The sequence below is a fragment of the Prionailurus bengalensis genome, chromosome E2, assembly GCF_016509475.1.
Source record: "Prionailurus bengalensis isolate Pbe53 chromosome E2, Fcat_Pben_1.1_paternal_pri, whole genome shotgun sequence".
Taxonomy (NCBI): domain Eukaryota; kingdom Metazoa; phylum Chordata; class Mammalia; order Carnivora; family Felidae; genus Prionailurus; species Prionailurus bengalensis.
This window is the reverse complement of record NC_057352.1, coordinates 17,985,026-18,004,809: the sequence shown is the minus strand read 5'-3', so window position 1 is coordinate 18,004,809 and position 19,784 is coordinate 17,985,026.

Here is a 19,784-nt window from a genome sequence, read left to right as displayed (position 1 = left end):
GCCTTCAGGAGCGATTCATGGGAACTGTGAGACCCTATAACCAGGAGACCTGACCCAAGAAGAGAGATTGAGAGAGGCTTCCTGGAGGAAGTGACTACTCAGCTGAGATCTGAAGGATGCTCAGGTTGGAGTCAACTACACAGGGGGTGGAAAGGGTACCTCGTGCACATGCTGTTCAGAAGTGTAGGGGCTGAGGGATGCAGGGTGAATAAAAGGGACTGAAGTGGGTGCTGAGGTGGGGTGAGGGAAGGATGCTGTGTTGAGGCTGGAAAGTGTGAAGGCGGAGATGATGCAGGACCCTGTAGACTGCTGGGAAGAGTCCAGATTTTCTAAGTGATATGAGAAGCCGTTGGAGGTTTTGAACAGAGTCGTGCCCCCTGATCTTCAGGAAGCTCCAGTGGTAGGTCTATTTGCACACGGGGGACAGAAGTGAAGAAGGGAGCCCAGGGAAGGGGCCACTGTGGTAGTCCAGGCAGAAGGCTGACCCAGATCAGGTTGGGGCCTGAAGTGGATGGACTGGAGAGAGACTTGAGGCTACCTCACCAGAGGCCTCTATCCCCTATATGGAGGAGGACAATGTGGACCCTATCCAATAACCTAGCTCTTAGGCAAGACTGCAGAGACTGGCAGGAAGAGCTGTAGGGCCCTGGTGTCTGATACCAAGGATTCAGCCCTTAGATGAGGAAGTGTGGGAATTAAGAACCTTTTCCAGGTTCAGGTACCAAGCAGACAGTGGACGTCGGCTCTCCAAGGCACAGGCTGTGGCTGGTTGGAGGGAATGTGGACACGAGGAAATGCAGGCCTGGAAGGGGACACACACCAAGCAGTAGCTAATTACAAGTTTGGAAGAAAGGAATGTGGGAAAATATACATGCAGGCAGGCTAGTTCCTCTAGCATGGACCCCTCTGCCTCCGCAAGAGGGTGCCTGGACTATCCCCCAGCACCATGCAGGAACAGTACTACTATGGTCAAATGGTCACATGTATCTAGACTTTAAAGTTAAAATGTAGCTTGTCCAACACCGCCCGGCGGGGTGCACCAATTTCCTGAACGTAGGGAGGGCTACTACTCCTTCTGCGGCCCACCCCCTGTGTGGCTTTCAGAATGCCTTGCAGATTTTTGAGACCAGGTTCCCTGAAACCAAAGTTCCAGGCTATTGGAGCGTTTTCTCGAAGTAACTGTAGTCCTGATACCAGGACATTCCCCCGTCTGCATGCTGTCACATTCAACCTATGTGTCTGAGTGCGGCTAATCTAATGCAGGCCCCGAGTGTCTCGGTGTCTGTGATCCCTTCCTTGCAGGGCCTGAGCTAATGCCAGGCTTTCACAGCTCTGTCCATGGGCACATATATGGGAGAGTCAGATAAAGGGATCCTCCGAAAAGGGATGTTTCTCTTCCGGGTTGAACATGAGCCTGGCCTCTGCCTTTGATTCCTCCCTAGTGTCTGTCATGCTTCACAAAAGCAAGGATGGGTGGTCAGTGCTTGGTGTTGCCCAGACCTGTACAGGGTGACGCCGGGAACACGGTGGTGACCAACACAGCCCCACACCCCACCTTCACATAGTTCCAGTCCAGTGGAGGAAATACATCCTCACCAGGCAGTGGCATCCCAGGGTGGAGAGTGCCGGGATGGGGGAAGCACAGGCAAGATTGATTAAGACCTGTCTAAACCCAAGGGACTTTGGGAGCCCAGAATGGGCTCCTTACTGGGCCTGGCATAGGAGGTGGGGAGAGTCTATGATTTCCCGAATGCAGGGCCAGCTTCATAGCAGTATGACCTGTGCAGTCCCATAGCACCTCACATTTAGAAGGGCCCTGTGCTTGGCTGAACGCCCTGCTGTCGCCATCACAAAATTCTTAACAATTTTTGAACAAAGGACTCCACATTTTCATTTTGCACTGGGCCCTGCGTACGTGAGGAATACACAAAAAGAGCCAGGAGAAGAGAGGGTCTCCCAAGAAGAGAGAACATCGTGTGCAAAACACAAGAAAGGGAGAGAGGGTTGTACTCTTAGAGAGCTGGCCGAAGTTCTGTGTAGCTGGAGCACAGGGTAGAAGAAAGGGGGGTAGTGATGAGTGAGCCCAAGGAGTGGGTGGATGCCAGCCACCATGCTGAGGAGCTGTGACTCCTTTCCAGAGGCACTAGAGAGCCACCGGGGAGGAACTGGGTCAGGTCTGGACTTTAGAAAGATCTAGCTGTCTGTGATGGGAAGGGTGGCTGGGGACACATGGCAAAGAACAAGGCCAGGGTGGGAGGCTTGGCTGCCTCTGGAAGGGGTCACTGTGGGCAGGCTATGAAGGGCCTTGAAAACTTGGGTGACAGACACCCCAGTGCACCAGGAGACTGGCCAGGAGGCTCAGTGCCACAGACTGAATCTAGACCTACATTTTCACTCGAAGATTTTCACTGTTGGGGGGTTGCACAAGGGTAGGTTAATGGGTGTCACTGGTAAGTACTTGAAAATCTTTATATGAGAACTCACATGGATAGGCTGATGAAAGTGAATGCAAAATTGGCAAGAATGGAGAGTATAAAATGTGAGACTTCAAAGGACTTTATTCTGGGTATATTCTGACTTCAACTCTGTGGAACCCCTGGAGTGCACTTCAGCCCTCCCCAGTCCTCTGGTTAAAACGTCAGATCTTTGGGAACTTCCTCTTCATCCTAGATGCTGTGGCCCCCAGGGCTGGGAACTGATCCCCTTCCTGCTTCCGCGGTCACCTCCTTCTGGGGCGTCACCTCTCCACATGGCCCCAAGCTTCCGTTTTCCTTCTCTGCTGATGACCCCCACATCTCTGTCCCCAGCGCTGGCCCCTCTCCTAAACCTGGCTTCCCTCGGCTTCCTGGACAGCCCCCAGGCGTCTCACATCCACTGGATGCCTCATTGGCCTTAACCTCTTCCCAAACCTGCCCCTCTTCCCAGGTCCTCTCAGGGCAACCTCCACTCAGCCTCCTGAGCAGCCTTCCCACTTATTCTTCCTCCTTTTTTCGACCCACTCCATTCTAGCTCTGGCCTCAACCACCTGGGTCCCTGCATCTCCCCCGTCCTGGGCCCCTGGCTTCAGTCTCCCACTCTGGTTCATGGAAACTTCGTAGAGCCAAAGCTGACCCTTCTCCACATAGAACTCTCTATGGCTCTCCTGGGTTCCTGGGACCAAGAGTTCCAGTTCAGCCTGGCGGTTTAGGCCTTCCCCCCCCTGCCCCCCTCCCCCTGCAACCAGCTCCCAGCTGCATCTCTAGCACATATGTTTCCCACCTCAGGCTGGAAGGAAATGAACACTCCCTGAAAGGTCCACCCTTTTACACACCAACGCTGTTCCCTGTGTCCTTGGTGGAGCCTTCCCTCACCTCCTCCGCTGGTATTGAAGAGCAGGGGAAGGATCTCAAGCAGGTGAGAAATGAAGCTATTGAGATAATTCCTTCCTGAATTCTTCCCCTACACTCCCTACCAAAGGCAAGGATTCTGGGGGGAGAAGGGAGCTAGGGCTGCAGGCTCCCAGAACCTGGGGGAGAAGGGGCTGGAAACTGTACCCAAGGTCCCTTGCCTTTCCTTGTCTGGAGTTCTAGCCTTGTCCGTCCTCCCGGATCCTCCATGGAGGGTGCAACTGCATTGTCCTCCAGCTCAGGACGTTCTGGAAGGAGGGGAGTCACGTGGAAGCCATTGTCTTCCCTTGGGGAGCTCCACCCCCTATCCTCCAGACCTCTATATCCAGCACATGGTGTCCTCTCTTGCCTCTGTCACTTTCTCTGCCACTTCTGCCACCTAGGAGTTCAGGTCCCCAGTCCCCTCCTCCCTCAGACACAGAAGTCCAGTGTCTATTCCCCTTCTTCCTCAGAATCTAGGAGTCCAGGCTCCTGCCCCCTCCTTCCCAGGACCCCAAAAGTTCAAGCCTGAAGCCTCTCTGTCCTTGGCAGGCTCAGGAGTCCTGTCCCTCTTTTCTTGGAAGCCATGGTATTCTTGCTCTGCCCACTTTGGTTTCCTAATTCACCTCCCCATATCTGTCCCTCCCCTTTTTTCTCTGTCCCTCCCCCTCTATTCCTCCATCTGCCCCTTCTCCCCGCTCCCACCCACATAATTAGACCTCATTACAATCGATGGCACCAAGTCAGAACGGAGCCAGTACTGATGGGGACATCCGGGTGTTGACCCAGGGAGGATGCTGAGGGCCAGGCCCAGGCATCTGGGACTATAAATGTCCCCACACTGTGGCCTCAGTCCAGCTCCTGCAGGTGAGACCTCCAGCCTTGCCTTTTTTTCCTGGGCTCTGAAGCCTGAGCCCTTCTCTGGGATTCCCCTTGTACCCTCTTCTGCTGCTGCAGTGCAAGGGTTTGGAGGCAGACTGGCAGGAGAGACTGAACCGACTGACTCATATCTGTCCATCCCCCTCCCCGGCCATGGATGCCCTCACACCTGCCCTTCTGTGCCTTGGTGCCCTGGGTTTCCTGTGGGGTAAGTGATCCATGAGGGATGCAGAAAACTGGTGAGCTGGTCTGGATCTGCAGCAGGGGACTGGCTGTGCTGGCTGGGGTTTGGGGCTGCCTGACATGGTTCTGTTAACAGAAGATTGACCATGGTGGAGCTTCGTGGGCCCTGGCCAGCTGAAACCAGGGACTATTTCCGTAGACTCTGTGGCAGGGAATTGGCCGAACCAGTTGTGGGAAGGGGGCTGAGCAGGCCTTTCTGCGGCAGATGGTTCAAAGGAAGCAACATTACTTTAAGTTAATATTTACCGGATATTGTTCCATGGCCTTTACATACATTATCTCCCCTAATATTTTCATAGCTCTGCCAAGACCTCCTTTTACAAATGAAGAAACTAAGGCCCAAAGAGGTCAGGTACCTTGCCCAAGTTGACATGGCTAGTGAGTGGCAGTCAGGATTAGAACCTGATGTATTTGGCGGCCAAATCCAACATTGTGCTGACTCCCTCCTTTACTCTCAGGCCCAACGGCTGCAGTTGTGGATTTCCAGGGCCGTTACTTCATCACGGCTTTCTTGGAGAATGGGGGCGCCGACAAGCCCAACTTCCGGCTGTACGTGTCGCCACCCCCGAAGGGGCCCCCGACGGCTGTGCAAGTGAGGGCGTATCCGGTGGGGGGACCGCCCTTTCGGCGCGCGCTGAGCCTGCTGCCAGGCATCACTGCGTTGGTGCGGCTGCCCGGCGCCGTGGAACTGCAGGGCTCGCGGCGGGAAGCGGGCGGAGCGGTGCGCTTAGCAGCGTCTCGGCCGGTGGGAGTGACAGTGGTGAACGCACGTGGACGCGCATCCCTAGACACGGCACTAGCGCTTCCGCGCCGCCTGCTGGGTACTCGCTACGTGGTGGTGACGCCGTCGCTGCAGCCCCACGACCGGCACAAGGAGTTTGCGGTGGTAGCCGGCGCTAGGCCCACGCGCCTGCGCCTCACGCCTCCCGTGCCCATCCTGCTGGATGGCGTCGAGCATGCTGCCAGCCGGCCCCTCCTCGTACATCTTGAGCCCTTCCAGGCGCTGCAGGTGCAGAGCGCAGGTGACCTGTCAGGCACCCGCGTCGTGGCCACTCATCCCGTCGCGCTGCTGGCTGGCCACAGTTGCCTGCAAGCGAGAGATAAGGCCTGTGGCCACGTGTCCGAACAACTGCTGCCCCAGGATTACTGGGGCCGCGTCTACGCCGTGCCCCCGTTCGCGCCCGCGGCTCCGGGACCCAGAGATCATGTGTACGTGGCTGCTGACAGTTTGGGCAGCCTGAACTTCTGGGGGGGCGGTGCCAAAGGGGCGCGGGCTCTGGGCCTCGGGGCCGTGCTGCACTTCGCGGTGGACCCAGTGCGCCCCCTGGTGCTGCGCTCCTCCGCCCGCCTGCAGGTGCTTTTCCTGGCTGCGGCTGCGGCCCGCGGGGGCGTCGCATACAATCCCTTTTTCGCTCTCTTGCCCCCGGTGGACGCGTTCAGCCGCAGCTTCGCGCTCACCGCGCAGCCGGGCTTTTCCAACGTGGCGGTGCTCGTGGCGCGTGAGCCCACCCTGGTGCTCCTAGATCGGCAGCCGCTGCCCAACCTGCACTGGCGCCTCATCCCCGGCGGCCCCGAGCCGCCTCACGGGCAGCATTCTGGTCAAAGCCAGGCCCCCACTCAGGGTTTCGCCTGGACTGAGGTGGCATACGGGCCTGGGCAAGGAGTAGTGCACTTCCTGGAGACTCGCGGGACGCCCGTGGGCGTGCTTAGCTTCGGCACCGCCCCGGGCGCTGGCTTCGGGACCCAAGCCTCGCGGCAGCCAAGCGTGAATGAGCGGCTCTCGCGCCCAAGACAATCGGAAGGTGAGCAGACGATGGGATTCCAGGATAGCAGGGGCGGAGAAAATCATAACACTACCTTCAATTGCTGACATAGCAGCCAGAGAGGCAGGTTTTAAATGCAAATCACTCCCTCCTCTACTCAGAATCTTTCCACGCAATTATTATTATACCCAGCAAAAGCAAAGTCCTTACAGTGTTTTATGTGGTCCCATACAATCTGCTTTCATTACCTTTCTGATCTCATCTCTTCTCACTCCTGCCCTTCCCTCACTCCATTCCAGCCATACTAGCCACCTTACTTTCTTCTCCCTCCTCCAGGGCCTCTACACAGACTGTCCCCATGATGTCTTTATGATAGTTCCCTCACCTCCTTCAGGTCTTTGCTCAAATGCCACCTTCTTATTGAGCTCAAATTGCTCAATTTAAAATCGTAATTTCTCATCCCTTACAAACTCTAGCCGTTCCCTGATTTCTTTCACAAGTCATATCACTTTCCATATACTTACTTATTCTTTTCCTCTGCCACCCATTAGTTCCTTGAGTTCAATGCTTTTTTATTTTAAGTAGGTTCTAAGATACACAATTAATTGTACAATTTTAAGTATACAGTCTGATGAATTTTTGCTCCCTGGAATTAGGGAGCTCCCCCCTCAACCTCTCCCAGTCTGGAAAAACAGTGGGGGACCAGGGAGGTGAGAGAAAAGAGAGAGAGGATAGTCAGAGAGAGACTGGAGTTTCTTAGAAATGAAAATGTGGACTTCAAATCACTTATTAAAATTGGCTTAGAGTTGGATTTTGGACCCAAAAGGCCTGGATTCAAATCCTACTACAAGCTGTGTGATCTTGGGCAAGTCAGGTCACCTCTCTGAACCTCAACTTTCTCCTCTATTAACTGGGGATAATAATACCAACACCTTCATAAGGTTGTTGTGGCATTAAAAAAAATGAGTTAATTGGGGTGCCTGGGTGGCTCAGTCAGTTGAGCGATCTACTTTGGCTCAGGTCATGACCTCACGGCTCGGGTCATGATCTCACAGTTCCAGCCCCACGATGGGCTCTGTGCTGACAGCTCAGAGCCTGGGGCCTGTTTCGGATTCTGTGTCTCCCTCTCTCTCTGCCCCTCCCCGCTCATGCTCTGTCCCTGTCAAAAATGAGTAAGTGTTAAAAAAAATTATTTTTTAATGAGTCAATAGAAGAGTGCCTGGCATGCATAAATGTTTGCTATTATTAATTTTCCACATTTTTTTAAGATTTACTTTAGGCTAGACCTGTTCTAGGCGCTGGAGATGCAACAGTGTACAACGTAGAAATATTCCTACCCTAGGGAGCTGTTACTTTAGTCCATATTCTAATCCATTCCAAAACTCTGTATTCCGTTTGAATGGGAAATATGCAAACCCCTCAGAACAAAGTTATTTCTTAAAAGTTCACTTTGTATATATCTAGCTTCATGCATCAATAGCTATGAAAAAATAACTCCCTTCCTGGGAAATAGGGTGATGGAGTGACTATATCCTCACAGAGCACACATGCACGCGCGCGCGCACACACACACACACAATTCTTTTGTTGTTGTTGTTTAAATGAATAGGTTTTTAAATTTTTTATTTAATTTATTTTTTTAATTTACATCCAAGTTAGTTAGCATATACTGCAACAATGATTTCAGGAGTAAATTCCTTAATGCCCCTTACCCATTTAGCCCATTCCCCCTTCCCACAACCCCTCCAGTAACCCTGTTTGTTCTCTGTATTTAAGAGTTTCTTATGTTTTGTTCCCCTCCCTGTTTTTGTATTATTTTTGCTTCCCTTCCCTTACGTTCATCTGTTTTGTATCTTGAAGTCTTCATATGAGTGAAGTCATATGATATTTGTCTTTCTCTGACTAACTTCGCTTAGCATAATACTCTCTAGTTCCATCCACATGGTTGCAAATGGCAAGATTTCATTCTTTTTGATTGCCTAGCAATACTCCATTGTGTATATATACACCACATCTTCTTTATCCATTCATCCATCAATGGACATTTGGGCTCTTTCCATACTTTGAAACAGCATACCTGTATCCCTTGGATAAATACCTAGTAGTACAATTGCTGGGTTGTAGGGTTAGTTCTATTTTTAATTTTTTAATGACTTATTTTTTTAATGTTTATATTTGAGAGAGAGACAGAGCATAAGCAAGGGAGGGGTAGAGAGAGGGAGGGACACAGAAACCAAAGCAGGCTCCAGGCTCTGAGCTGTCAGCACAGAGCCTGATGTGGGGCTCAAACCCATGAACCGTGAGATCATGACCTGAGCTGAAGTCAGATGCTTAACCAGCTGAGACACCCAGGCACCCCTCTATTTTTAATTTTTTGAGAAACTTCCATACTGTTTTCCAGAGTGGCTGCACCAGTTTGTATTCCCACTGGCTGTGCAAGAGATCCTCTTTTCTCCGCATCCTCCCCAACATCTGTTGTTGCCTGAGTTGTTAATGTGAGCCATTCTGACAGGTGTGAGGTGATAGCTCATTGTGATTTTGATTTGTATTTTCCTGATAACGAGTGATGTTGAGCATTTTTTCATGTGTCGGTTGGCCATCTGGATGTCTTCTTTGGAGAAGTGTCTATTCATGTCTTTTGCCCATTTCTTCACTGGGTTATTTGTGTTTTGGGTGTTCAGTTTGATAAGTTCTTTACAGATTCTGGATACTAACCCTTTATCTGATATGTCATTTGCAAATATCTTTTCCCATTCTGTCGGTTGCCTTTTAGTTTTGCTGATTGTTTCCTTCGCTGTACACACACACAATTCTTTTTTTTTTTAACGTTTATTTATTTTTGAGACAGAGAGAGACAGAGCATGAACAGGGGAGGTGCAGAGAGAGAGGGAGACAAAGAATCTGAAACAGGCTCCAGGCTCTGAGCTGTCAGCACAGAGCCCGACGGGGGGCTCGAACTCACGGACTGTGAGATCATGACCTGAGCCGAAGTCAGACGCTTAACCGACCAAGCCACCCAGGCGCCCCCACACACAATTCTTAAGGCTGCTAGACGTGGCAGCCTGGAAGCCCTCACTGGCCAAAATCGACCCACAGATATGTTTAGATTTACTGGCACATAGACTTTTAAATAATTAATGTGGTGTCTTTAGAGGGAGTGTGTGCTCTCCAGCTCATCACAGCTCTGTTCTGTACCCACATTGTGTTGGCCATTTCTGTATTGTCCTTCCGCCCCACCCTTCTCTTTCTGCTGATATAGGCCCACTTCATTTTAGATTTGGAACCCTGATAGCTTATGAATGTTGAGTCTCCAATTCCAGGAACCCTGGAGGCCTAGAGCATAGAGGCAGGAAAGGGATGAGGCCAAATGCCAGGATCCAGTTCTGTTGCATCATTTCATATCATCTCATCCCCAGATATTCTGAGTGAAGAAGATCTGAACCTTCCCACAGAATCCTATCCCCTCATAGAGTCTTCCCTGATGATGCCACTCCGGTTCCCAGGATCCTGTAAGGACCACGCATGCTCCGATGGGACCACATGTCATCTTGTAAAGCACAAACCTGAGTGTGTGGCCAGCACGAAGACCACATTTGGGTCTGACATCGTGTTCAGTTCCAAGACAATATCTCTGAAGGACCTCGAAACAGCGTCCATCTCTAGCTCTAAAACCATGGCAGTGGCCAAACCAGGATCAGAAAGCACACCTGAAGCAGAACCAGGACTTGTAGCAGTGACCATGGCTTATCCAGGGTTTGCACAAGAGGCTTTGAATGAACCTCAGCCTGAATCTATAGCTTTGGTTGAACCAGAACCTGGACTTCTGTCTGTAAAAGAACCAATTCCCGAAACCCTGACTGTGGCTTTATCGGCACCTGTACCTTTCCCCCTGCCAATGCCCATAGCTGAACCAGAGTCCAAACCCAAGATAGCGTCTGGGTCTAGGTCAGAAACTGTCTCAGTGGCCAAGTTGGAGCTCAAGGTGGTGGCAGGGACTGAACCAGGCTTAGAGGCTGTGACTATGGCAAAACAAGAACTTGAAACTGTGTCTGGGTCCAAAATGGCGTCTCAGGCCAAATCAGAGACAGTGGGTGTCTCTAGTAAGAGGCAGGGGGGCGTCCCAGGGGGTACCTGCTGGGCTTCCGGGCTACCATACATCTACACTTTTGATGGCTACTCTTTCCCTGTGCCTGGGGGATGTACCTACATCCTGAGCCATTGCCCTCAGGCCCTACCCAGTGGCCTCCCTGCCTTCCAGCTGTGGATCGCCTGCTCTGGAGGGAGGCATCCCGTGCGCTTTGTCACAATGCGCGCTTTTGGCATCACCATCACTGCTGTCAAACATGAGTTTGGCTTTGTCCGGGTAAGAATAATTATGTGTGGGATCCTGGGAAACTGTATCCTTGTCTGTCCCTCATTTTTGTCAACTCTACAGTGGAGGCAATTATATAGGTCCACAGTCCCTTATCCAAAAGGCTTGGGGCCAGGTGCATTTCAGATTTTGAAATTTCAAATGGTCATACCGTGCAAATGCCATATGTTATATGATAATCCCAATGGATGTCACATAATTACAAACATTAGTATCTCTGCAGTGAAATATCTGAATATTCACACTAACTGGGATAAATTAAGACCATAAGCGGCCATGTCATGAGTTCAGGTGAGCTTTTGGTGCCAATTACATTTTAACATCAAACACACGAAACATCTTTCAGTCTTCAGGCCGCTTTTGCATTTGGGGATTGTGGATAAGGGATAATGGATCTCTAGCCCTACCTTAACAGGTTCCTATGAAGCAGGAATAAGTTAACATATGAAAGGCACTTGGAACAGAGTCTACCTCATGGTAAGTGTCATATGAGGTGGGTTTGCTATGTTTATTGTCTCCTGACATAACTGGAACCTCTAAGTCCCCTGGGCTTTGGACATATCCTAGGACCACATGCAGGTATGGACAGTGGCATGTCCACAGTTTCTCCTCGGGAAAGGTTTGAAGGCATTGCTCTGATTGGAAGGTTGTGGAGACTAGACTACATTTAATCAGGATTGCTAGAGAGAGCAAACCTATGAGGTTATGGACATACTGAGTCACTCCTCAGTACCACGTTAGAAAGAATGTGATCTAGAAACCTGATGGCCTGAGTTCAAATCCCAGGTTGACCACCTGTTATCTGTATGACCTTAGGCAAGTTATTTAACCTCTCTGAGCCTTAGTTTCTTCATCTGTGAAATCAGGATGATACAAAGACCTAAGTCATCAGACTGTGGTATGGATCAAATAGGCTAATGTGGGGCGCCTAGATGGCTCGGTCGGTTGGTTTGTCGAGTGTCTGACTTTGGCTCAGGTCATGATCTCACCGTTTGTGGGTTCGAGCCCCACATCAGGCTCTGTACTGATAGTGTGGAGCCTGCTGTTTGGGAGGCTCTCTCCCTCTCTCTCTCTGTCCCTCCTCCACTCATGCTTTCTCTCTCTCTTTCATAAATAAATAAATAAATAAATAAATAAATAAATAAATAAATCTTTTTTAAAAACGTTAAAAAAATAGGTATGGAAAGCTCAGAAGTATATGATGCTAGGACCTGATGCATGAGCCATGATGCTCCATACTCCCCTCCACATGCCACTTGGGAGCCCACCCTGTCACTCAGGAGTCAGGAGTTCCCCAAGTGCTCTTATGGCTCTCCAGAATCCAGCACCCCAACCCAGGTATCCAGTACCTTCAAATTCTCAGGACCTCAGATTTACACTGTCATCAAATAAGCCCCCATCTCCCAAGTACCTGACACTCCTGAGTTTCTTCATCAACTAAGGAATTTTTTTAATGTTTACTTATTTTGAGAGAGAGAGAGAGAGAGAGAGAGAGAGAGAGAGAGAGAGAGATCACATGCAGGGGAGGGGCAGAGAGAGAGAATCCTAAGCAGTCTCTGTGTTGTCAGCACAGAGCCCAACACAGGGCTCATCATGAAACATGAGATCACAACCTGAGCCAAAATCAAGAATTAGACACTTAATGGACTGAGTCACCCTGGCACCCTGGAATGTTTTATTTTATTTTATTTTATTTTTTTAATTTTTTTCAACGTTTATTTATTTTTGGGACAGAGAGAGACAGAGCATGAACGGGGGAGGGGCAGAGAGAGAGGGAGACACAGAATTGGAAACAGGCTCCAGGCTCCGAGCCATCAGCCCAGAGCCTGACGCGGGACTCGAACTCACGGACCGCGAGATCGTGACCTGGCTGAAGTCGGACGCTTAACCGACTGCGCCACCCAGGCGCCCCTGGAATGTTTTATTATTATGTACCAGACCTTGTTTAAGGCACTGAGGACATATCAGTGACCAAGACAGACAAAAATCCTTGTTCTCATGGTGCTTATATTCTAGCAGAGAGATATCAGTAATAAATATAAGTTAATTATGTAGTATTTTAGCAGGTGATACATGCTAAGGAGGAAAACATGGAGCAGAAAAGTGGCATCAGGATGTCTGAGAGTATAGTCTTAAGTAAGAGGGCCTCCCTGAGAAGATGAAACTTGAGCCAAGTCTTAAAAGAGGTGAGGGAGAGAGCCATGTGTGTATCTGAGAGAATTCTAGGCAGGGGGAACAGCAAATGCCTAAGGTGAGAATCTGACAGGCACGTTAGAGGAACAGCAAGAAGTCCAGGCTGAAGCAGAGGGAGGGATTGTGGTACAGAGGAGAGCGAGAGACCATGGGGGGGCAGATTGCAACAACTTTGTCTTTTATTCTGTGTAAGGTGGAAGCCAAGGGAAGGTTGTGTGCAGAGGAGGGATGAAATACCACTTGGGTGTTAACAGGATCCCTGTGGCTTCCTTGTGGAGACCAGACTATGGGGCTTGTTCAGGATGCACTGAGAGACCAGTGAGGAGGTTGCTGAAATTGTCCAGGTAGGAGATGATGGTTGGACCAGGGTGGAGACAGTGAGTGAGAGTAAAAGGTGGGTTGGTAACCTTCTTGGTGAACTGACACAAAAAATGGAAGTCCAATCCACATGACCTGGAAGCTCTCGGTGAAGGCTCTTGGTAATTGGGGGAAAGACACTGGGGTCCTGGATGAAGGCTCTCCTATTAACTGAAGTGGAATTACTTATCAAGATTCCTGAAAGGAAGGCTTCTGAGTTTTGCACGAGGTCACATCTGGGTATTGGAAACAAGACTCCTGGTTAGTGCATCGAGTGACATTCCAGCCAGAACAAAGCCTAAGAACAATGCCTCCAAACGTTCCCTGAGGAGAAATTGCAGACATGCCAGTGGCCGCACGTGGTCCTAGGATATGTCCAAAGCTCACAGAATTTGGAGGTTCCAGATGCCAGGGTTAGGGGACATCAAACATAGCAAATCCTCCTCATATGACACTCAACCATGAGGTGGACTCTGTTCCAAGTTCTTTTCATATCTTAACTCATTTCCTCCTTACAGCTCCCAGACCCCCACTCCCTCGGTATCCCAACACCCAACCCCCTCAGCTTTCATCCCTCACCCCACCTTAAATGCTTAGGAATGTACCCTTTCTCTGGTGATTCCTGCTCTTGGGTCACCCCTGCAGGTGAACCAGCAGCGGCTTAGGCTGCCAGTGACGCTGCTCCACGGGAGGCTGCGGTTGTATTTCCGTAGCTCAGAACTATGGGCAGAGGCAGGTCTGGAGCAAGAGCCACCCGCACTGCGCCTAGTGTACGACTGGCAGCACGCCCTGTCTCTGCAAGTAACCGACGGCTACCGTGCACACGTGGTGGGCTTGTGCGGCAACTTCAACAGTGACCCGATCGATGATGTGGGCGGTCCAGACCTGCGCGCCTTCTTGCGCACTTGGACCCTGCAGCCGCCTGATGACCCGTGCCACTCCCTCTGGGCTGCTCCCTGCACCAAGCCATCGTCCCCACCGAAGACCCCGGGGCCCTGTGCCATCCTGACAGCTCTGAATGGGCCCTTTAGCCATTGCCACCATGTGCTGAGTCCTGCACCCTTCGAGATCAGCTGCAGTGCTTGGATCTGCCCCTTCTCCAACAACCGACCAACTCTTTGCTTGATGCTCCAGGTCTACGCACATGCGTGTCAGCGCCTAGGTGTCAGCATCAACTCCTGGAGATCCCAGACTGGCTGCCGTGAGTGACCCTTAGATGCAAAAGGCTATGGGCTACTAGGGAAGGGGATTCTGGGACTTAGGGGTGGCACTCCCTGATGCTGGCTGGAGTTGATTCCTAGGACAAGGCTGCAGGGTCCCTGGGATGGGACTGCAGGGGCTCAGGAGGCAGGGTTCCTTGGGTCTGGGGATGGAGACTCCTCCACCCAGTGGTGGGATTTCTTGTTTCTGGGGGCTGGAACCCCTAGGTCTTGGGGTCAGGATTCTTTGGGTCCTGAGGGTGAAGGCTTCCAGGCCCTGGGATTCAGAATTAGTTAATTCTAAAAGGCAAGATTCCTGGATTTGGTGTATGGAAAAGTCCTCTAGGTAAGGAGGACTCCAGGGTCTGGGGTGAGAGTTCTGTGTCCCAGGGCCAGATTTTAAGGTTCTGAAAGAGGACTTCTGGCTTCTGATGATAGAAACTTCTTTTCTCTGTGAGATGGAGATTGCTGGAAAGCCTCCATTCTAGGGGATGAGGACCCCCAGGATCCTGGGCACGACTCTTGGAAAATGAAGGCAGGAACATCTCCATTCTAGGGATGGCTAAATACTTAGGTCTCTGGAACCAGACTGGGAGGTCCTGATGTAAACACTCCTTCCCCCTCCATCTTTCTCCCCTTCTCCCCCCAGCTATCGAGTGCCCCCAAAACAGCCATTATGAGTTATGTGGCTCCTCCTGCCCAGAGACATGCTTGGGGCCCTTGGGAGCATCCTGCCCACTGCCCTGCGGGGAGACGTGCACCTGCAATCCTGGCTATGTTCGCAGCGGCCCAGCCTGTGTCCTCCGGCGCCCAGGGCCTGGTGGCTGTGGCTGCGTGCACCAGGGACGTCTGCTGGCACCAGGCGAGGCTTTATGGGAGGGTGTGGGCTGCACTCGCCGCCGCTGCCTCTGCCCAGCCTTAGGAGGGAGTGTGATCTGCACTGAGACGGGGTGCAGGCCGCATGAGCGCTGCGTTCTGTCACACAACCTGCGCACGTGTGTGCCCTCGAGCATGGCCACATGCGTGGTGGCTGGCAGAGGCCACTACATCACCTTTGATGGGCGCCGTTTTCGCTTCCCTGGCTCTTGCGTGTACCTGCTGAGCGGCCTCAGTTCTTCAGCGCCACAGGAGCTCGCTGACTTCCGTGTGCTCCTGGGCACCAGTCCTGATGGCGTCCCGAATAGCCTCGAAGTACACGTGTCTGGATTCCATCTGAGGCTGGACCCCAAGGAACCCGGTCGTGTCCTGGTGAGAAAACCCCAGCCCTGCCCACACATTCACCTTATGTCCTCTGACCCAGAGTCCTCATCTCAAGACTCCCAAACCTGATCCCAAGATCCCCCTAACCTCACCCTAGGGTCATACCTTGAGTTTTTGTCCTGTGACATTGGACCTTAAATCCAGTATCTTGCACCTCCTCCCTCTTGCCCCATGATCTCTGACCCAGTCACCTAACTTTAGGTGACTAACCCCAAAACTAACCCCCAAATTTGAACTCAAGCCTTAACACTTTAGGAGCAAACCATCAGTCCAGAACCCCCTTTCCCAGTCCTCCATAATTTCCCCAGGAAAAGAAGTTTTGGTGCTGTTGGAAAGGCCACTCGGGAGGCACACGCGCTAGGTGCCAATGAAATAACACATAATGCACAAGAGTCCTTTTAAGGTAGATACAATAGGCATTACCATTTTCCAGATGAAGAAACTGCCCCAGAGAGGTGAGGCCATTGGCCCAAGGTCACACAGCTTATAAATACGAGAGTTAGTATTTAAACCTTGCCATTTTGGGCTCCAGGGTCTCTTATGCTGTCTCTGTAAATCATCAAAAAAATACATGACCTCAACTACTCATTTGTGAAATGTAATTCCAAGTTCACAATGACTCTGACACCACTTCAACATGACAAATTTTCTCATCAAGGTAGGAAAGACAAATAAAGATAGGGACACTGGGAGAGGAGCTGTGGGGCTGTGGGGGTGAGTATTCACCGACCACAGAGGACAGAACCCAGAGGCTCTCAGTAACTTTCTCTCTGCAGTTTGCCTTGGCCGTATTTTAAATTTCTTACTGAATTACCATTTTTAAATAAAGAAGGCTGGACTTATGGTATCTCTTGAGAAACTAGAAGCCCTGGCAACTAGTCACCTATTCTCATGGCCACGTATGTTTGGGACTTCCCTCTCTAGCGAGGGGCACATACTTTCTCTCTCTAGTTTGTCACAGTCCCCAGCACATCCCACCCTCTCCACTTTACTCATTTAGTTATTTGCCTGGCCCCTGAATGCATGTGAGTGAGGACCAGGTTTTATGCTTTTCTTGGGACCAGAGGCCTAGCCCTGACTACGGCTTTATGGGTGGCCCCAAGGGACCTTAATCCCAGAACCTAAGACCTCTCTGCCTTCCCAAGGAACACGGCCTACCCCAACACGTGCCAGGCACAATTACAAATCCTTACTTGATCCTTACAACAATTCTTTCCAGTGCATATTATTATTTCTCTCATTTTACAGAGAAGTTAAACAAATTGGCAAAGTGAGACAGTTAAACAAACCAGGAGCCAAGATTTGAGCCCAGGCGACATGGCTCCGAAGTCAAAGGACACTTAACTACCACACGTCACTGTCCTGCACATGTAGTTATGAAAATTGGACACGAAGCGGCCAATATTTGGTGTTTTTTCCTACAAATGCGGCAATTTCATATAGTTCAACCTAAGTGTTTGAGACAAATACTCCTGGCCTGGATTGTCTTGGAACAAAAACTCCTCGCCTTGACTCAAGAATTCTGGAACCTTCATTGTGAGCCCCAGTACACCAGAGCTTTCAGTCCTGATTCTGGGATCTTGAAACTCCAGTCCTGACCCAAGAATCCCATTCATTCATTCATTCATTCACTCATTCATTCATTTAACAGTCACTTACTGAATACCTACTGTGTTCCAGGCACTATTCTAAGTTACATGTGTTAACTGAACTTTAGACCCAACTCTAGCCCCAGTCCCGGGCACCCCCTAAACCCAATCCAGGAATTCCAAATCCCCAGCTCCAAAAGCTTACAAACCCTCATCCCAAATTCTTATACCCCAGCCCCAGATGCTGTGGGCAAATATGGTTAGACCATGCACAGCAGCCTCAACATTTATATATGCTATGGACAGACCTCCCTTCCCTGAACCATTTGCATAGTATCCCGAAGCCCCTGCCATACCTAGAAATCCCAGCATCCCTAGGACTGTACAGCCTAACTTGACCTATGAGCCTCATTCACTCATCCATGCATTAGCTCAACAAATATTTATTGACCAGACATGTGCCAGACACTGCACATGTGTCACTTCCAGAAGCTGTGGCTTTCATCTCCCCAAATCTGATCCAGGAATACTATAGCCCCAAACCCCAGAATCCACAGTTCTCACCATCCAAGTATTTGTTGGAAAAAGTATCAGTATTGTGGACAGCACCCCAAGCTTTTATTTGTTGGGTTGGGGGTGGTCATTGTAGACAGTCCTTCAAAAAGACCTTCTGGAGGCCCTGCTCTTATACCCTTACCTAGGGACACTGGCATCCTTGGTAATGATACGGGGTCCCTAGAGCCCCACCTTGACATATCCTCTTTGCACAGGTGAATGGTGACTGGCAGAATCTACCATTCCGGGCTCTGAGCAACAATACACTCATCTTTCGCCATGGCTGGGACACTGTGGTCAGCTGTCCCTTTGGCCTGCGTGTGACCTATGCCCCTGGGATCCACGTAGTACTGAGTCTTCCAGCAGCATATAAGGGCCATGTGGTGGGGCTGTGTGCTGACTATAATGAGGACCCCATGAATGACCTCCAGGTGCCTGGAATCGTGCTGGGCACCAAGCTGCCTGAGGATGCAATGGCCTGGGCCTTTGGCCATAGATATTTGGTGGGTTCCTCGACTGGGTGCCTGGATGCTGCTGACAAGATGCCGCCACTGCCACCATCTTGTGTCACTCTGCCAACCACCAGCAGCCCAACCCACTTTGCCCACCCTTGTGACATCCTTTTGGACCCTCTGGGGCCCTTCCAGCTGTGCCATGAGATGCTGGCACCAAGCCCCTATGTCCAAGATTGCATGGTGGATGTATGCCTGGGCACTGGACCCTGCCCCATGCTCAGCCTCTACTGTGAAACTTGCCAGCTGCTGGGTGGCCAAGTCTTCCAGTGGCGGAATTCAAGCCTGTGCAGTGAGTGCCTAGGGATTCAGTCTAGCGTCTCTCTCTATCTTTGCTCATCTGGGGAACCTGGCCCCACTCTTGACTGAGATGCTGCTCCTTGGCTGTTGCTCATCCCAGAGTGCCAGCTCCTCCCTGCACAATGTATCCCTGAGACCCTGTACTTCCCACTGCACCAGCCTTCAGCCATCCCTCCACTCCCCACCAGACCCTCAACCTTTGCCCATGCTAAAGTGGCAGGTGTATTCTGATTTAAGTCCAGCCCCCCAACTCTTATCCTTCCCTCTTCTCAGCCCTGATTATGGTCCAACCCTTCAGCTCTTACCTCTCAGGGACTCAGACCTGTTCATGGTCCAGCCCCTAAGCTCTTATCCGTCCCAAGCCCTACAGATTAGCTATGCCTCATCAGAGGCATGGTTAACCACCACATCCTTAGCTATCTGAAGGTACCTGCAGCTCTGCCCAGGTAGAGCTTTGCCCCGGCAGGGCCCCAGGTACCCCATCCTAGCCCCAGAGTTAGGGAGTGAGAGTCCCAACAGCCATAGGCCGCAAAGTAACCTTCCATTCCTACTGGTTCCGCAGGCCCGCTGTGCCCCGCACACTCGCACTACACGCTGTGCGCTCCGGCTTGTTCTGTCACTTGCGCGGGGCTGGAGCCACCACCCGGCTGCGATCGCGCTGGGCACTGCCGTGAGGGCTGCGTATGCGACGCGGGCTTTGTGCTGAGTGGCGCTATCTGTGTGCCCACTGCTCAGTGCGGCTGCCTGAGCGCCGGCCGCTACTTGGAACCCGGCGCCCCGCTGCCGCCCCCTCCCACCGCGACCGGTCGCTGCTGCCGCTGTCACCCTGGCGGCCGGGTGGCCTGCAAACCCTGCCGCGCAGCCCGGGGCGGCCCAGGCCTCTGCTTTGCCACAGACGGACTCTATTATCGCACCTTCGACGGCACCACCTTCCACCTCCCGGGCGCCTGCACCTATTCATTGGTAGGCACGGGCACGGGTCGACTTCGGGGTGGGAGGCCCTTCGAGGTGGTGCTGGAGACAGGTCCACGGATGCCCAAACTCTGCCGCGTGCTGCTCCGCGCGCATGGCCACCGCTTCGGCTTACACTGCGAGGACTGGGGATACATCACGGTGAGCCCCCGCCCTGTCACCCGCCTCCTTTCAGCTGCCTGGAAGTCTCTGTTCTGCCCGGTGGGATCTCTGAGTATCGCCTTC